General features: G+C 30.8%; 1 protein-coding gene and 1 long non-coding RNA gene across 4 annotated transcripts in view; one reads left to right on the top strand and one right to left on the bottom strand.

Annotated features, from left to right (window-relative positions):
- rsh (Rap GTPase activating protein radish) overlaps positions 1 to 17,194 on the top strand; it is a 135,243-nt gene that overhangs the window by 46,132 nt on the left and 71,917 nt on the right. The window lies entirely within an intron of this gene.
- The window catches only part of LOC147910553 (uncharacterized), a 126,667-nt gene that overhangs the window by 72,794 nt on the left and 36,679 nt on the right, over positions 1 to 17,194 (bottom strand). The window lies entirely within an intron of this gene.

Genomic DNA, 17,194 nt, shown 5'->3' with positions numbered 1-17,194 from the left:
ATAAAGCGTTTCATACACGTGCGTTTCATAACGCGTTGTTGAAGCTTATCGTCAGATTCGTTAGTTTCAATGGCGGTAAAATGGTGCACCGTTACGCCAAACGGGTATCAAAGTAACATCGCAGGTTCGTAAAGCTCGTTTAAAATTACAGCAAAGCGGCAAAGCGAAATGCTTTAACATCCGGTTCCCAATTAGTAATAGCGTATGACGAGAAATATGATATTGATTCAACGCTTCGGGCTCCGGCAATCTTTCATTTTGCATAAATATTTAATATTTATGCACGGTCACATGTAATAAGATGCACCGTGATCATAATTAAATCGGCACAAATCTCAGTAATTAAAGTTACTTCATTTAGCAGTGAAATATTAAGTTGCATAATGTTGTTTAAGTTTAATAGTGAAATTTTTGAATGATTAATTTTCTGATTGACGATACTTTTTTGTTCGAATAAGCTTTGATTTTACTTAGAATCTAAATTATATTTATTACTATGATGTACATATAATGTAGAATATAATATAATAAAGTAGAGAGAGTAGAGAAGATATAAAACATATTTGTGGAATAATTTTAATAATATACATTTTTAACAATAGCTTTATGGTTTTCTTCCATTACGGTTTTCTTCATTGTAATATAGCTTTGTAATATCACGATGCATTATTGCACTTGTCGAAGAGTTACTGGTCCATTGCGGAGTTTATACAGATCCTTCGAATAACGTCAACATCATAAGATTTATTACACTTAATACATAAAATCGATTTCTCATAAATCAAATAATATTAATACAAGTCACGTCAATGAATATTACTTCTCGATAGCGCATGTCGATCAGTTTAGATAAAACAACTAACGAAACTTCGTTTCGTAGCTAAGAAACATCGTTGAAAAATTACGCGAGGAAAATAATAAAATAATTTTTAATGACTCCATTTTAATAATTTGGATGCAGACGGAAGTTTAGAGCCATAATCATCAGATTAAAATTTCACGTTCTGATATATATAATTACGATATAGAACATTAATGAAACAAGAGACAGATAAAGACTCGTTTGATCATAATTACAAAATTATCTTGCGCTAAATATTTGACAACTGCGTCAATATTTTGCATAGCTTGAAGTTTCGATAAATTTAAATTTATATATGTTATGAGATAATTATATACATTATACTCTTTTCATTTAATTACACGCAAAGGAAAGTTTGTAAATTGCATTTTGATTATTTGAAATAACACACATAGAATAATTCGCTTTATCAATTGGTTTTTTAGTCCAATAACTAATTTTCACTTTCTATCAGCTTCACGTTAAGCATATATTCTAACTCAATCCTTCTTCAGAAGCTTTTTAAAATTTCCATAAATCGATAAAATCAGATAGAGAGCATTAGCATTTTTTGTTTCTTCGAAGGGTGCAAACTTCCATCGAGAGCGATTTACAAACTCTTCCAGTTATTAACTTTCTAAAATTTGGCTAAAATTTTGCAAAACAAGCTTTTTATAAAAGTAAAATTTTTAATTCACGATACTGATTAAATATTATTACTTATAAGATCACAAAAGCATCATGCTTTCCCTAATTATATAAACGATAAATTAATAGATAATCCCTAATATAATAAGAAAGAATCTAGAAATTCATGTCTAAATGCTTAAAAATGAAAATTTTATGAAAAATATATTATTGTAAAAAGATTAAAAATACAACATTAAGATAAAGAATTCACTTTCCAACGAAACGTGATAATCTTTATTCGCGTTAGATTAGATATAAAGATCGTTAATAAGATAATTAGCTTCAAAATTGATATTAATTTCACTTGATGGGAAAACTATCAGCCCCGGTTCAATGTCAATATCTCAGTTTCACTTCATCTCTCTGTAATTTTTGACCGTCAGGCAAAATTTATCCGGAAATTGCCATCTTCCTACTTCGGTAAGGGGCGAGCTGGATCCGGTTTGTCGGGTTTCCGCATTTGGCGAGACAAGCTATCGAAATCGCTTTTTATTATCCTATAACGTTCGCTTTCCAAGCGGGAGAAAGATTTGATAGCAGCATTAAGAGGTGGAAAAAAATCGAGAGATGATTGTATCATTCCGATAAATCGCGACAGAAAAGTCCTAAAAATCGATACTAACCTGATATAAGAAGTATTCTTGGATTTAGTGGCAATCATATAGAATGCCATTCATTTTACAAATAATCTATTTTTCTATATTCAGTTGATATCAACAAAAGCATGTGCATATAGTCAAGCATTTGAAATATTGATGAAGAATAGTATTAAAATAATGAAAAACGATAGATAACAAAAGATATTTCGCTTAAAGCTAATAAAATGTTATGTTTATATTTAATATATTTTAGACGAGATTTTATTTAAAATTTGTTAAATAAAATTAATTAAAAATTAATTAGATCTATTGAATAAATATTAATTAATTAAAATAAATATAGATAGCATAAAAAAAGTACTCTTTTTTTATTCGGAATTATAATTTAGAAAATTGAAATGTAAAATTTAATAAATTATATATTAAATATTAATACAATATTAAATTTAAAAAATGTATTTTATAACAATTTTTTATGACGATATCTGTTGGATTTTCACCAGGATATAAGATGAGAAATTGTCATCTTCCTGAAATATGCAAACATTAATTCTCCACGGCTATCAAAATTGCAACTGTTGTATTTGTAAATTATTTACTGGGTTAATGAAAATTTGTTTAATTTAATTTTCTATAACAACGGGTGTAATTTCGAGCAAATTGCAAAATTTAATAAACGTAATATGAAATTAGATGTGTCAGTAGAATTCATTTTACATGATAAATATTAAGCAAAAAACTACACAAATAAGCTAAAAATATGAAAGAATTCTTCCTTATCTTTGATCATGTTTGATAAATGGACGAGTTCGATGTAACATTTGTTGGTGGCACGTTTATTGTCTCTTTCAGTAGGCATATGGTCAGTAATCAATAGAGCAAACTGTTGATTCTGACCCGGATGGCTATGACTACGGATTTTATGTCGGCGTGAGGCGAACTGAATATACTAAAGGAATCTATCGATCTCGAGCGCTATCGATCTGTTTACACAAAAATACAAGCTTACAAGGAATGTGAAATAGACGGAGAATGCAGAAGTTTCATTCAATATCGATATATTAAAATATTTATCTTTTCCTTCGGAATAACCTCTCATTTTTTTTAATATTAATAATTTTTTTACATAATAATGCGTTTCTCAAATATTTCATTTACTTATAAATATACGCGCATTCAGAAATTAGAAAAACGACATTTTTGGAATGCATTATGCATAAATTTCTCCTTTTTTCTAATGACAAATAGTATTGAATATATAAATATTAGATTAGATAAAAAATTCGTAGCTTTATAAACTTTAAATTTCAAATAGCTATAATTTCGTTAAAAATTAATGAAATTTAAATTTAAAAAAGGAGGTTTTAAAGCTTAAAATTTCTACTTTCAAAAATTTATTATGTTTTTTGAGTTTTTATGAGTTTTGTAACTTTCACATATCGTAGAAAACTATGTGTTAAACGAAATGGGAAATTTTCTTCCCACTTTGTAGGTCTGTCTAAAAAAAACTTGCGAAAATTTTCGGATATCTAAAATGAACGCTTAAAGTTTTCCTTACAAAATCATTTTTTAAAAGTGTTTCTAGATTTTTAGTTATTGTAATATCACAGATTAAGTAAAAGGAGCAGTTTGACTTTGTTCATAATTCTATAAAAAATCACCGAAATTAAAAGAAAAAAAAAACAGATTTTTAAGCTGAATATGTAGACATACAAATGAAAAGTAGCGCTATGAACTTCTGTACTAACTTAATACAATCGGTTATGAAAATAGTTCCATTTTCGACATCAGAAAGCGTGTGAGAACGAATTAATTAATATTAAGTGAAATATGAGAATAAATTAATCAAAATGCAAATATACGTTTACGTACATCATGAAGTTGCGCGTAACGTAATTTTGTTTGTGTATATGTGTGTGCACGCAATCCTGATCTTTCGACAAGATGTGTGAACTTACTCGAAACCTGTAAATTTCATTAGCACACGGAGAGAGAAGATAATATCACTACCATGACGATAATCATTTTACGAGAAATTTCGTGTTTGACATAGCGATATGATGCTTTCACATTTAAGTACCAAGTAATACCCTGTAGTATTCCAAAGTAATACATGAATAAGCGATTGTTCATGTATAATATTGCTATTTTAACATAAAACTATTTATTTTAATATTTCTTCAAAAATATCAAATTTTTAGTTTATTATGTATTTAGGTATAAATTTTATTTTATATGTAAATTTTTAATAGATGCTTAGTATACGCATATGTGCGTAAATATAATACTCCCTTTAAATTCGTGCACGTAAATTCGTGCACGCTATTAAGAACTGCTACTGAATTCGTTTATGTGCCTAGCTTCGAAGTTCTATCGTTATACTTTTTTCGGTCACGATCGTTTCCCGCGGATAATCTTATAAAAAAGAAAAACAACTCCAATACACCCTCACAAATCGGCTTTCTCTTTTCGGCCGTTCCTCTGAACATGAATTCCGGTCGCAATAGCAACATCTTAGTTCCCTCCTCTCTCTTCTCTTCACTATAAATACGATTGCAAGCTCCAACCCTCGTTAAACCGTAATTGTACTGAGCCTTCCATGAGAAAGAAAGATCCCAGGACAGTCATGCGCTATGTAAGGAGAAAGAAAAGTACCAGTGACTAGCGAATAGCCCCGGTCGAGAAATATCAGTAAATAATTTAATTCTGTTGCAAAAATGAAAATTTTTTTATTTCATCATATACACTTTTTTCAATTAAACTAAATTTCAATTCAATTCATTAATTACATTCAATAAAATATTTTTTAAAACTTTAGATATTATTAAGAATCCAGATTTATTCAGGTATACAGTATACATTTTTAGGTTTATTATTAAGTGGTACATTTTTCTTTATTTTCTCCAACATTACTCATTTTCAGTTTAAAAACATTGAACAATTTATTTTCGTGATGAAATGTCACAGTTTAATTTTTGCAGAACTTCTTGATACCTCCTATCTTTCTTCGTATTTTTACCCCATGATAGGGAGATTCGGCAAGCAATACCCCAAAGTCTTGACGTGCCTTTGTCGTGCTGGTATGGCTTTGTTGCTATCATCTTTCGTCTTAATTCTTAATTCTCGATCTTTTGCGCCTCACTCTCAATGCCGCTCTCTCGAGCTGCTTTCGCACCCTCGAGATTCTCACGATTTAAAACCACCGTGAGAATCTGTAACGAGAGATATATATGTATGTCGATACAAAGGGATTAATATCGCGAGAGAAAGAGAAATAGAAAGAAAGAAAGAGAGGTAAGAGAGGGAGAGAACGTGGGTAAGAGCCAGCAACTTTCATCCGAAATCGATAGAGCTTAAGACCCTGGACAACGAGGGTTAGCAGGGTGCTCCGACATCACGGCTTCGGACGAGGCTATTCTGCAATTCTTTTTCGGCTGACAAACTCGGGTTTTGAATGCTGAAAGATGTGGTCCGCGTTCAAAAGCCAAGGGAAACATTTCGCCGTATTTGCCCGTAATGTAATTCTACCCGCATATCCCAATAAAAAGTAATGTTACCTATATGTTGTAACCACATAAAATATTTACAAACGTTTACTATCACAGAATATCGTGCGTGAATTTTCAAATTAATATATTATGAAAAAATATATGGCATATACACTCTTTCTTTACAATAATATTAGGTGCGCAACTAAGTTCTCGCTGTTATTTTGATGAAAATGCATCAAAATAACAGCGAGAACTTAGTTGCGCACCTAATATATTAAAAATTTTAAGGCAAAATGTTTATACACATCACTTATTTGGCAATGTAGTATATCTGATTTCTTACAATTAAATAATAAACAGACTTGAAGATTGTTTCTCTTATAACATTAAATTAATCATTGAATTATTTTACTTAAATTTGGTCGCGAATTCAATATTACTTTGTAAATTACATTTATGGTACGCCATTTTCTGCACTAATATTAAACAGACACGAATACTGCAATCACGACAATTTAAGCCACCACTCACCTCAAATGGTTTCCATGTTGAATACTAAGAGAGTATCGACTCTGAGATGCATTTAGTTTCCGAATCATGTTTTGGTATACGTAAATCATAAACAGAATTGATAGAATAAGTCAGCAAACGCATACGGGACAATAGATTCGATGTACGCGCATTCGGCTCCATCTCGATCAACGATTTTGACTTGCATCTATTTCGATATATCGAGGGTGATCTTCCGTGATGGCGTAGTGGGGTAAGAGACGAGTGAAAGATGCGCGATAGAATCTGATCGATCGTGGTCATGAGTAAAACGATGGATTCAAAGCACGTGTCAAGGTAAAGTGGTTGCTGCGTCGCCGAGAAATTCTCACTGAAAACGTATTTCAATAGCTTGCAACGTTTCTACCGATGTGACTCTCCGCGATTACCGCTTTTTCGCAAACAAGAACTTCTCAATCTTGTTTCTAAACAATAGAATGATTTTCCAGTTCGACGTGACTATGAACGATGTATATAAAGACGTTTAACATGCAAAATTCGCAACGTGATGCATTAAGTACAACATAACTGATTCTAACATTTTTTTTATTTAACCGATAAATGAACTGTGAATTGATAGAGAGAGAGAGAGAGAGAGAGAGAGAGAGAGAGAGAGAGAGAGAGAGAGAGAGAGAAGATAAAAATGTATTTTCATTATAAATTTTTATATAAATTTTTTATAAATTTATTTGTTACGTTGATGAAAATCGTTTAATTATGATATAAACTTATTTGTTTCAAATTAATCGAAGCTGATTATTCTAAAATTTTAGGTAAGAGAAATGAAATTATATTTGCGCGAATAACATTTCAAATTATATTCGCTAATTATTCGACGCAATAATCGTATTTGTCGCTTTTAATTTTAAATAATGTTATCACACGAAGACAAGTTTAATAAATTATACTTTGTTAAATCCAATTCAGCACACAACTAATAATCAATAACCTATCGCTTCGCTATCAATTCAACTAAACTTGCGGTTCTGCCGACAGATCTAATGCGCCACGATGCGAGTTTTGGATTAATCGAGAATACGTTAATGTCGATAGCTATTACACGTTTTGTACAGATCTGGAAAAGTCAATGTATAGAGGATGAGACAAATGGCATCACGGCGGTTATCCCACAATCTCGTTAACGAGTCAAAGCGTGAGTGTAATCGCTAGCGATAATCCCAGTAGCGCTGATCTAGTCTACAAATCACGAGTTGCCTGCCGCTTAATCGGCTGGAATTATTAATTAGGACTGATATGCAAGTACCGGCGCTCGCCACAAACTTTCAGGATGATTGCGAGTAAGGTATGTAAATAAATAAAGCGCATTTACCGAAGAAGGAAAGCTAGATACAGAGATGGATTAGATATATAGATAGATAGAGTTTGAGAGAGAGAGAGAGAGAGAGAGAGAGAGAGAGAGAGAAAGAGAGAAAGCGGAAGTACTGATGAATGTTTGAAATATTTCGTAACGAGAATTTGCCGGTGAATTTAGCGATGCGCGAATCGTGGCATGGACGTCGATAGCTTTTGCGTCATTATGTTATATGTCCACCGCGTTGATATTTAAATAGCGACAAATATACATGGTAAATATTGTCAAAATAATTTCTGCGTAACCATTAAACTGATGAGGTCATTGCGGTACTAAGTTAATTAAATTATGGCTTGCGGTAAAGCGGAATAGCAAATTAAATTTTGAATATTCCTCCGGTTACTCTTACGGAGAGAAACTTGATCGTGTTAACGCAAGTGATTTGTTCAATGCACTATTTCAATGGAAACTCTCGAGTAATGCATTTTAACCGCTTCGTATATTTTTACTTTTGTTTTGATTTAATGAATTAATTAATATAATGGTTTATTGCCACTGCATTGTAGTGATACGTTGTCGTGGTTTATAAATGGAAGTACCGTGTTAATTTCATCTTCAAAGAGAAAATTTCATCACGTTCTACTGCGATACACACATCCGCATTGCATCAATATTATGATTCAATGTCGCAAATTTAAAAAAAAGTATAAAGACATATTACATATATATTTTATAAAAAAATTAAATTCCATGATCTGCATATTGCAAATGAATAAAAAGTATATTTAGCCTTTACGTTTAAAATTTCATCATTCTCCACAAGGAGTCATCATTTATTTTCAAACGAATAAGAGAACTTTTCAAAAACTTAAAAATTGAATCTTTTCATACTCCATATTTTATCGTATATTTTTATCCCGTTAAAAATCTGCAAATAACGTCGTTGGTATTATAAACTTAATGCAAGAAAATTGGTCCGAAAAAATTGGTCCTTTTTATTTCCTAAAGAATTTTCCACTCCAGATGCGGCGCATTACTATATACCATACTGACGCCGAAAAACAATAGTGTCCGCGTAGCCATCGAATCGTTCATGCGTAAATTTGCATTAATTGCAATTAGGAAACCGACGTTACTGCGGATTTTCGTTAATTTAAACGATTGTCGACGAACGGTACATATCCACATATGTATGTTCTATTCGTTATTCGCGTCTGTTCGCATATCTCGCACCTCTATATCCGTTGTGTTGAGTATCGACAATTAGGTATCACGAATGCGACAACTGGAAGGTGGAAAGGCTGTCGTTTACTTGTCAGATTCCTTTTCTTGGTGCCAATGCAATGCCGGTGACAAACATCGACGCAAACCATTGCACTAAGACCCATTTAACCTACGCGATACAAAACAATTTCGATTCCTCAATGTTGTCAATATTTCACAAGAAACAAGCGATAATGTAACAAACAATTCTTAGCATTTAAAGAAATTTTTGACAATGCAGCAAATATAGTTTATAAATCGTAATAAAGTATTTTTAAATTCTTGAGAAAATATGAATGTTTAGAAATCATGCAATATAAAAATATGACGTCACATAAAAATAAATCTTGTATTTTCGACGATTTATACAAAAACTTAACTACTACATTTGAAAGATACAATTAGTGGGAATTCTTTCGCGTGATATAGGGTAACTCCGGTATATACACCGCACCTATCAAAAACTTAATTTATTAAGTATTATTTATTATGTTTAAAGTAATCGAACTATATCAGTAAAAATTTTGTACTGTCTACTACTATGAAAAAAATATTAAAAATCCGAAATATTTATTTTTCATATTACAAAATAAACTTTTTGAAACTCTTGCATTTTTGCCGTATATCCCATAGGGATGGAATATATGGCTACTCATAGGGGGAGGGAGGGTATATATGGCTCATGAAAAATTTATAAATAATGCATATGAATAAGTTATAAAATGACACAATAACTAAAAAAAAATGTATTTATAAAGTTTTATTAAAAAATAAGAATGGTAAATATAAATATGAAATAATAAATAATAAATTACGATCTTCCTACATATATTACATTTGTTATAACATGAGATACATATTTCATATAATGCGTTTATTGCACTGAATTTAGTGCACTGAATTCAACCTGCGCACTTTGTATGTTTTGGGCATAAATCCCGCTCGCTAAAAATGCCGTATATCCCAAATAGATGGGATATACGAAACAACAAACTAAAGAAAAAATAAGAATAAGAAAGCAAAGCACTTGTATTTTGCTATACAACATGCTTTACTATTCCACTACACGTATGTATCACGAAATAATCACTAAGTCTTTTACATGTGATCACCCTACAGTGATCATTTTATGTAGATTATTAATAATTTATGATGGCGTTACTTATTACAGTGAAACAAATGACAAATCGATTCAACTCACAATAATGTTATTAATATTAACAGTAAGAAATTGAAATCATAACACGATATTAATATAACATAAAGGCATGTAACAAAGTAGTTGCAGGAAAATTACCCCCACTACTTCTATTTTTTCTGACTTCTGCGGCGTAAATCCCAGCGTGGCGTATTTGCCAGAGTTACCCTATTACATTTCCAGAGAGCTATGCACTCAAATAAAAAAAACCAGTTTAATTAAACAAAGTTATAAAATATAATCATGATTATATTTTATAACTTTGTTTAAACTGGTTTTTTTTTATTTGAGTGCATAGCTCTTTATGTGATTGAAAATAATAATACTCGTTCAAGTGTATTTTCTCGCTTCTAACGTCATAATTCAAGAGATTGTTTCATCTACGTCAATCTTTATCGTCACAATTGATCGGCTGCAATCATGTGTGAAATTCAAGGAGCGCGTTTGACCGCGCTAATTGTCGGATGAAATCGTCTGTTCAGTGGTGGTTGATTGTGCAATTATTTCGATAGTGCTTTTCGGTCAATCGAAGGATTCAGCGAGCTAGCCGCACAAATTCCGTACAAAGCTAGTTTCGAATATCGAGAAAATGAATTCTAACATGCTTGGCATTTAACTGAAACTCCTTTTGTAGTTTGCTTGTTTAGCTCAATACATAATTTGCTCGAATATGGGAATAGAGTGCTCTTTGCACTTAAATATCAGTGTAATACTTAATATCAGTTTAACATTTCCTTTCTAATTAAAAATAAATTTTTTTATTATTTATGAATAATACATTCGGAAAAATATTTAATTTTGATTAAAATGGAAATAAATATTTTTAGATATCCTGATTCTCTGAAATAAACTCGTTATCCTCGAGATTATTCTGTTCAAACCAATTTTACTCCCTAAACTACTCAATTATAACTTGTTTCATAACAAATGTAAATATTTGAAAGTTGGAAAATGTGGGCGATAACTTTCATTGTCTACACGTTCCGAATCATAAAGTAAGCAAAACTTGACCATCATTTATGTAAAATCCGTAAGGAACAGTGGGGGAATTGTTAACACAGGGTAAGTGTGATATTATACATATGATATTATACAGTGCATTAGAAGGTAGTGATAACTCCTAATAATAATCTCTTATTTCTCTTATATCTAGTGATAGTCATGTGTATATATATATATATATATATACGTACTCATATATACTTAGTGTCGTACTATAATTCATGACCATGAAATGCATATGCTATACATAAGATAACATTATTATATATTTTTAATGATTTTGATGGAGGAAAATGTTGCGAACATTTAAAAAAAATAAATAAATAAAGTTGACAATTATTTATCAATTATAGAAATCTTTATTCAAAGATATTGGCTTTAAACTACAATAATTAACATTTATATTATTATTAACAATTACATTATTAATAAAAACTATAATTTTAAAACAAAACCCGATTCCGCAATATTTCGTATATTTGTATTAGGTGTTGGAATTAATTCGTAGCGTTTTACAAGTGATGGGAAGTACTTTCATTAATGTATTTTTTAATGCTCATGTGAAATAAATAACATTCTTTCATTAAAAAACGCTACGAATTAATTCCAACACCTAATAATTCTGAACAATAAAAGCTTTATTTTTTATTAAACAAAAATCGTCGTAGTTTAAAGCTAAATAATTGGAATATCTTAATTAACGACTTCTATTAATTAATAAATAATTATTAGTTTTATTTTCCATTATGTATTCGTAGTTTCTTCACTTTCTCCTATTTCTTTACGATATCGTTGCGTCCTCGACGATGAGAAAACAAAGAATTTCATCATTCTCCGTGTCGTTTTCCTCCATGACACGAACGATTGTAAGTATAACAATAGCGATCGCAACTGAAACAAATTGCTTCGGGAGAATGGCGCAAAATGCATCTTTACTCGCTGCTGTAATCGGAAACTCGAGTATAAACTTATGCCTCAAGATGACTACGTCCATTCACTACTGTAATGCAAATGTTTGTCGCTTCCTTGTCTTTTCTTTGAAATTCGACGTCACAATGATTTTTGTATAACTGAATCTTGGCATCATAAATATTAAAAAAAAAAAAATTAAATTTCAAGATCTGCATATTGCAAATGAATAAAAAGTATATTTAGCGTTTACGTTTAGAATTTCATCATTCTCCACAAGGAGTCATTTATTTTTAAATAAGAGAGAACTTTTCAAAAAGTTAAAAATTGAATCTTTTCGTACTGATTGTGAATATAACAATAGCGATCGCACCTACGATCCATTTATTACTATAAACGAGAATAATGTAAATGTTTGTCGCTTCCATGTCTTTTCTTCGAAATTCGACGTCACGATGATTTTTGTATAATTGAAGCTTGGCATCATAAATATTAATCAAACTACTGACAAACCGAGACAAATTCACATTTTGCGTCACGTTTATTCTATTTATCCCTATTTTACATAAATTTTTAATACACATGCGTATATGTCCATCCCATCGCTGCTTTTCTTTCGTATCTCTCGGGAAGCCGCACTGCTTTTCAGACATAAAGAATTTATTTTCTTCCGTTGGTTTTCCGCCTGCGGGATCCATCCCACTAAAAGAGGGCTTTCGCCATCTCGAGTCCTTTAATTTCTCCTCAATTATTTAACAACAGAAACGATAATTTTTTATTTATATTAAAACCCGCTGAGGCAGATTCCACACGGACCATATTGGCTATCTTGTTAAATATTTAAGCTAGATATACAGCATGGGTGGATACACACATCTAACAGAAAGAGATTATTATTATTAACGTAAATGTAATTTTCATGTATACGTCGCAAGGGAGAATGTTAAATTTTTTATTAGCGAATTGAATCTAAAATCATGCAATATATACATATATATGGTACATGAAAATATAACAGAGATAGCAAATTACACAGATTATTATAATATTTTGATATTATTATAGTTCATATTGTTATATTTACCCTTTTATATTTTTTATGACGGCCGATAGTTCCATATCGTCGTTTCTACTTTTTTTAAATGTTATTTATCGCGGCTATTTGAAAAACATTATTACATTACATATATAGCCTTACATATATGTATTACATATATGTGGCAGGATTATGTATACACAAGGACACGTGTGCAGCTTTAACGAATATGAGTTCCATTAGCAGATATCATCGTCTCCCGAGAGTGTAGCACTTTCGGTGAAGTACTACTATTTTTTCAACACAACATTTATACAGCATTTACAGACGCATTATCTGAACATCTGTTTTTTTTTCCTTTTTCTTCTTTTCATGCTGCACATATACACATACAATAGTTTTAGCGAAAAAGATAATCAAAGAACAGATGTTTTAGCTGTTATTGTAAATATGTTTGCATCTCTTCTACACGAGAAGGTAGCTTTGTTTTATTTTCTATTAATGTTTTCATTTGCTCTTGTTTTATTTCAACCATCGGTTGTTCTCAGTCGATATTTTATTTTTTGTTTATTTTTATCAGTTTTTTAATTCGCGTTTAATGATATTTTAATTATAATTTAAAATATGAAAAATCTTATTTTTACACATGTATTACATGTAAACATATTATCGCTAGCAATTAAATAAAGATTTTGTTTCATGTTTTGTAACGTTTATCATGTAATGAATTTTTATTAATTTATCATTACGATATCTAACAAGTGTTCGTTATTCTAAATTAAATGCTGCAATATAATATAAAATGTAGAATATTACATATTTTGATAGATATTTATACATTAATACCAATTAAAACATTGATCGATCGACTTTGTGTTAACTTGTGCCATCGACAGACTTTGATAATATTTTTCGCTTTTATGAGGTTCATAGATATTGCTGCTCATATCAATGCAGTGAATGTACGAACAAAAAACTTTTTTGTCTGTTCAATTCGATTAAAGAACAAAAGGATATCTTTGTTCCATAGTCAGTCAAGAATTTTAGCGAATGTCGTTTTACTTTGTGGTTACGTACTGACCACTGTGGTTTTTTTCATAGAACTGCGAGCCAAGTAAAATAATTAACCAATTGCATAATCAGTTCTGTAATAACGTAATATCTAATAGTCTTTATATTGCAACATTAAAGATCAATATAAAAGCTTTGCAGTTATAAAAGAAAATTATAAAAAAGAAATATGCGTGAAACGATATTTTTGTGGCTCATTTAAATCGTGTAATTTAGACTTGACAAATTATAATCTTTAGTCGAGAAGGGGAGGAAATTTATATGCGAACAAAATCTCTTTCTTTTTATTTTGTAATCATGAGACTGTGAGTTCTTTCTTCGATAAATTGAAGGTCCATCGTTTGTCGTATCAGCGAAACCATTAATTCTATAAAATCGATATTTAAATACGTGATTAGTTCGAGTGTCGATCGTTCACGAGCATAGCAAAACAATTAATTATAGTAAGTACTAATTGGTACGTCGAAGCGCTATTTCTTCAGCGTACATTCATTGTCATGCCTAACTGCCAACGCAGGTAGGCACAGACAAATGAGGAAGAGGCTATTATGTACATGAACGATTAACCAAGTGACAAACTAACTGATAACGTGGTGACAGACTGTCACGAGAACGCTTGATGTATCTCGCGCGTCTAAATAACGAGCGATCAGAATAAATGCCCGAATGGATCCCATTGTGCCACTCGGATGTTGAATAATTTTTAATACTCAATGGCCGCTGTAGCAGGATGAGCAAAATATATGAGACAAAAAAGACTGACAAAGGTTTCGCATATAAAATATCGCAATTCATACTAATTTTAATTGACTTTATTCTTTTAACAAGATACTCAGGCATTAGTCGTTTTGGTAATTACCTTGAAAATTTAGTTTGGAAATGAGTAAAGTAAAAAGGGTTTTTATGAATAATTTTGGATAATTAATCAAATGTCTAACGAGAGAAATAATATTCTATTTTTTTCATTTTCACTTATAAAAAATTCGCTCAAGAATAATTTAAAATATTGTCAATGTTATCGATTATCTTAGTTTTTAATTTCCATACTTATCTCTAATTTTTCATGATACAATGCCATAATAACTTTATTGACATGATTATAAAGTTAATTAATTCCATAATTAGTTTTCCTCAAATTTTCTTTTTCAATTAGCGTTTTTCATTCTTTCGTTGCTCTGCACCGCGATTTCTACGAAAATGTGTGAATTACTCTTGATTCATTTCGATTGTTATCACTTACTTGGAGCCTCGACCTTCATACTAAAAGTACCCATTGATTTGAGGAGCGGTTAAATAGAATCATTTGAAACCTCTTGTATGATCTTCGCGACAGAAATTGTGCCTTTTTCGCAGTAATTCTTCCGTAATGATCGTACGTGGTTAATTGCCAGCACTGATCACAGTCGTCGTTTCTGATCACCGCTCGCGCTGGTCCGAACGCGATTAAATGCAAATGATCTTAAAGACGATTTTATGGGCATCGGATACCGACGTATAAAACCCGTGGTGTCGAATACGATATTAGCATGATCGATATATTCGATGAACTCCGTTTTTACTCTGCTCTCTGTCTCTCTCTCTCTCTCTCTCCCCTTCTCTAGCTCTTTAGGGCGCAGAATATGGAAATTGATATAATCTCTCTTATGGTACTCTACAACAGGTGGATGTAAGTTAAGATATCATTAATGCAAATTCAATAAAGCGTGATTAACTGAAGCGTTACAAATTTATCTCGCGGAATACATATAATCTACGTTATAAAATATATATTGTTTTTTTTTAAATTGCTTATAATGCTCAGTTTTAAATCCATTATTAAAGATCGAGTAAAAAACTTTACTTAAAATTCAATATACAGTATACAGATAATATGCATATAATAATTACAAAAACGTAATGATCAAAATATAACGGAATTGAATGTGGACATAAAAATAACCGTCATTTTAAAGCTGCTTTATTCTATTCATCCATTCATACATTTTTATCAAGCAAAAGAATCGTTTCCGTTAGGTTGCATCTTTATCCCCGTGTGAAATGAAAGGAGAAATGCCGCATGAAATCATCGGAGAGCGAAGTGTTCTTCTGCATTTTGCTTTCATTCAATGTCGTCATGAATAGTTCTTATAAAGGAACGAATATTTTACACTTGCATCTGTTCAATGCGTTGCATATTACGCTTAATATCTATCAAATTTACTCGAGAGATATATTTATCATCATTGCGGTACGCGTTATGTTATTAAGTATATGAATATATTTCCGAGCCGACTGAATAAATCAACCAATTTAAAAAACATAGAGAATTTTTTTATTATTTCATCATGATAATTTAATTATGATAATCAAGACAAACGCATTTAATTATTTAGATACAAACAGAAAAGGCTGATTTATATGGCTTATAACTTTGTAAAGATAAATTTTTGAAAATATATCGTGTAATAATTTTACATTTTAAATATCGTTAATCACAAAACTTTTCGCTTTGCTTTAAACAGTATATTTAAATTTAAATTTATTCTGTCATATTTTTCTCCATATCGCAATATTCTTTGAAGACAGCTTTTCAGGGTATTTATTATTTATGTTGTATTTCTTCCGCGAATTTTTGTTTCTTACATTTTTGCATTTTATTATACCTTCGAAAAAGAGAGAGAAGAACAAAGGTTATATATATGATTGCAGACGTTTCTGGATAATAGTAATCACTTAATCATCTTTAAAAAGTCGTGAATGCTTTTTATAGAATTTGTTACGATGCAGTACTTTGCTTTGTTTAATAAATTATGTGAATTTTAATAAATTTTTCGTAAATATCTGATGAAATTTCATATGGTTAATAGGACTGTTTGCATTGTTTAAAATCCTCTACAATTTTTGCACTTAAAAGGAGATATATATTCAGGCGTTGAAAAGAGAAAAAGCCAAGATGCTAAATGCAAAAAGTACAAGCAACGCGAATAGATCCATTTATTATATTAACCGCATTAGTGCGGTTATCATTCACTCAGCTGAATTTGCACTTTGTATGCATATATCTATATGCACATCAGTCGTGTATGTGTATATATATATATATATATATATGTATATATATATATGTACATTGCATTACGTAATGGTTGTTTCACATAAATTGCTAGCTATACATTCCCCTTTCCCCAATGCATATTTCACACGAGAGTCGAATGTGCCGCATTCTGACAGTCGCATTGCATATCCGCGATTCT

The sequence above is a fragment of the Acromyrmex echinatior genome, chromosome 2 (genome assembly GCF_024713525.1).
Source record: "Acromyrmex echinatior isolate Ae372 chromosome 2, ASM2471352v2, whole genome shotgun sequence".
NCBI lineage: Eukaryota > Metazoa > Arthropoda > Insecta > Hymenoptera > Formicidae > Acromyrmex > Acromyrmex echinatior.
This window is presented reverse-complemented; position numbering and strand designations above follow the sequence as displayed.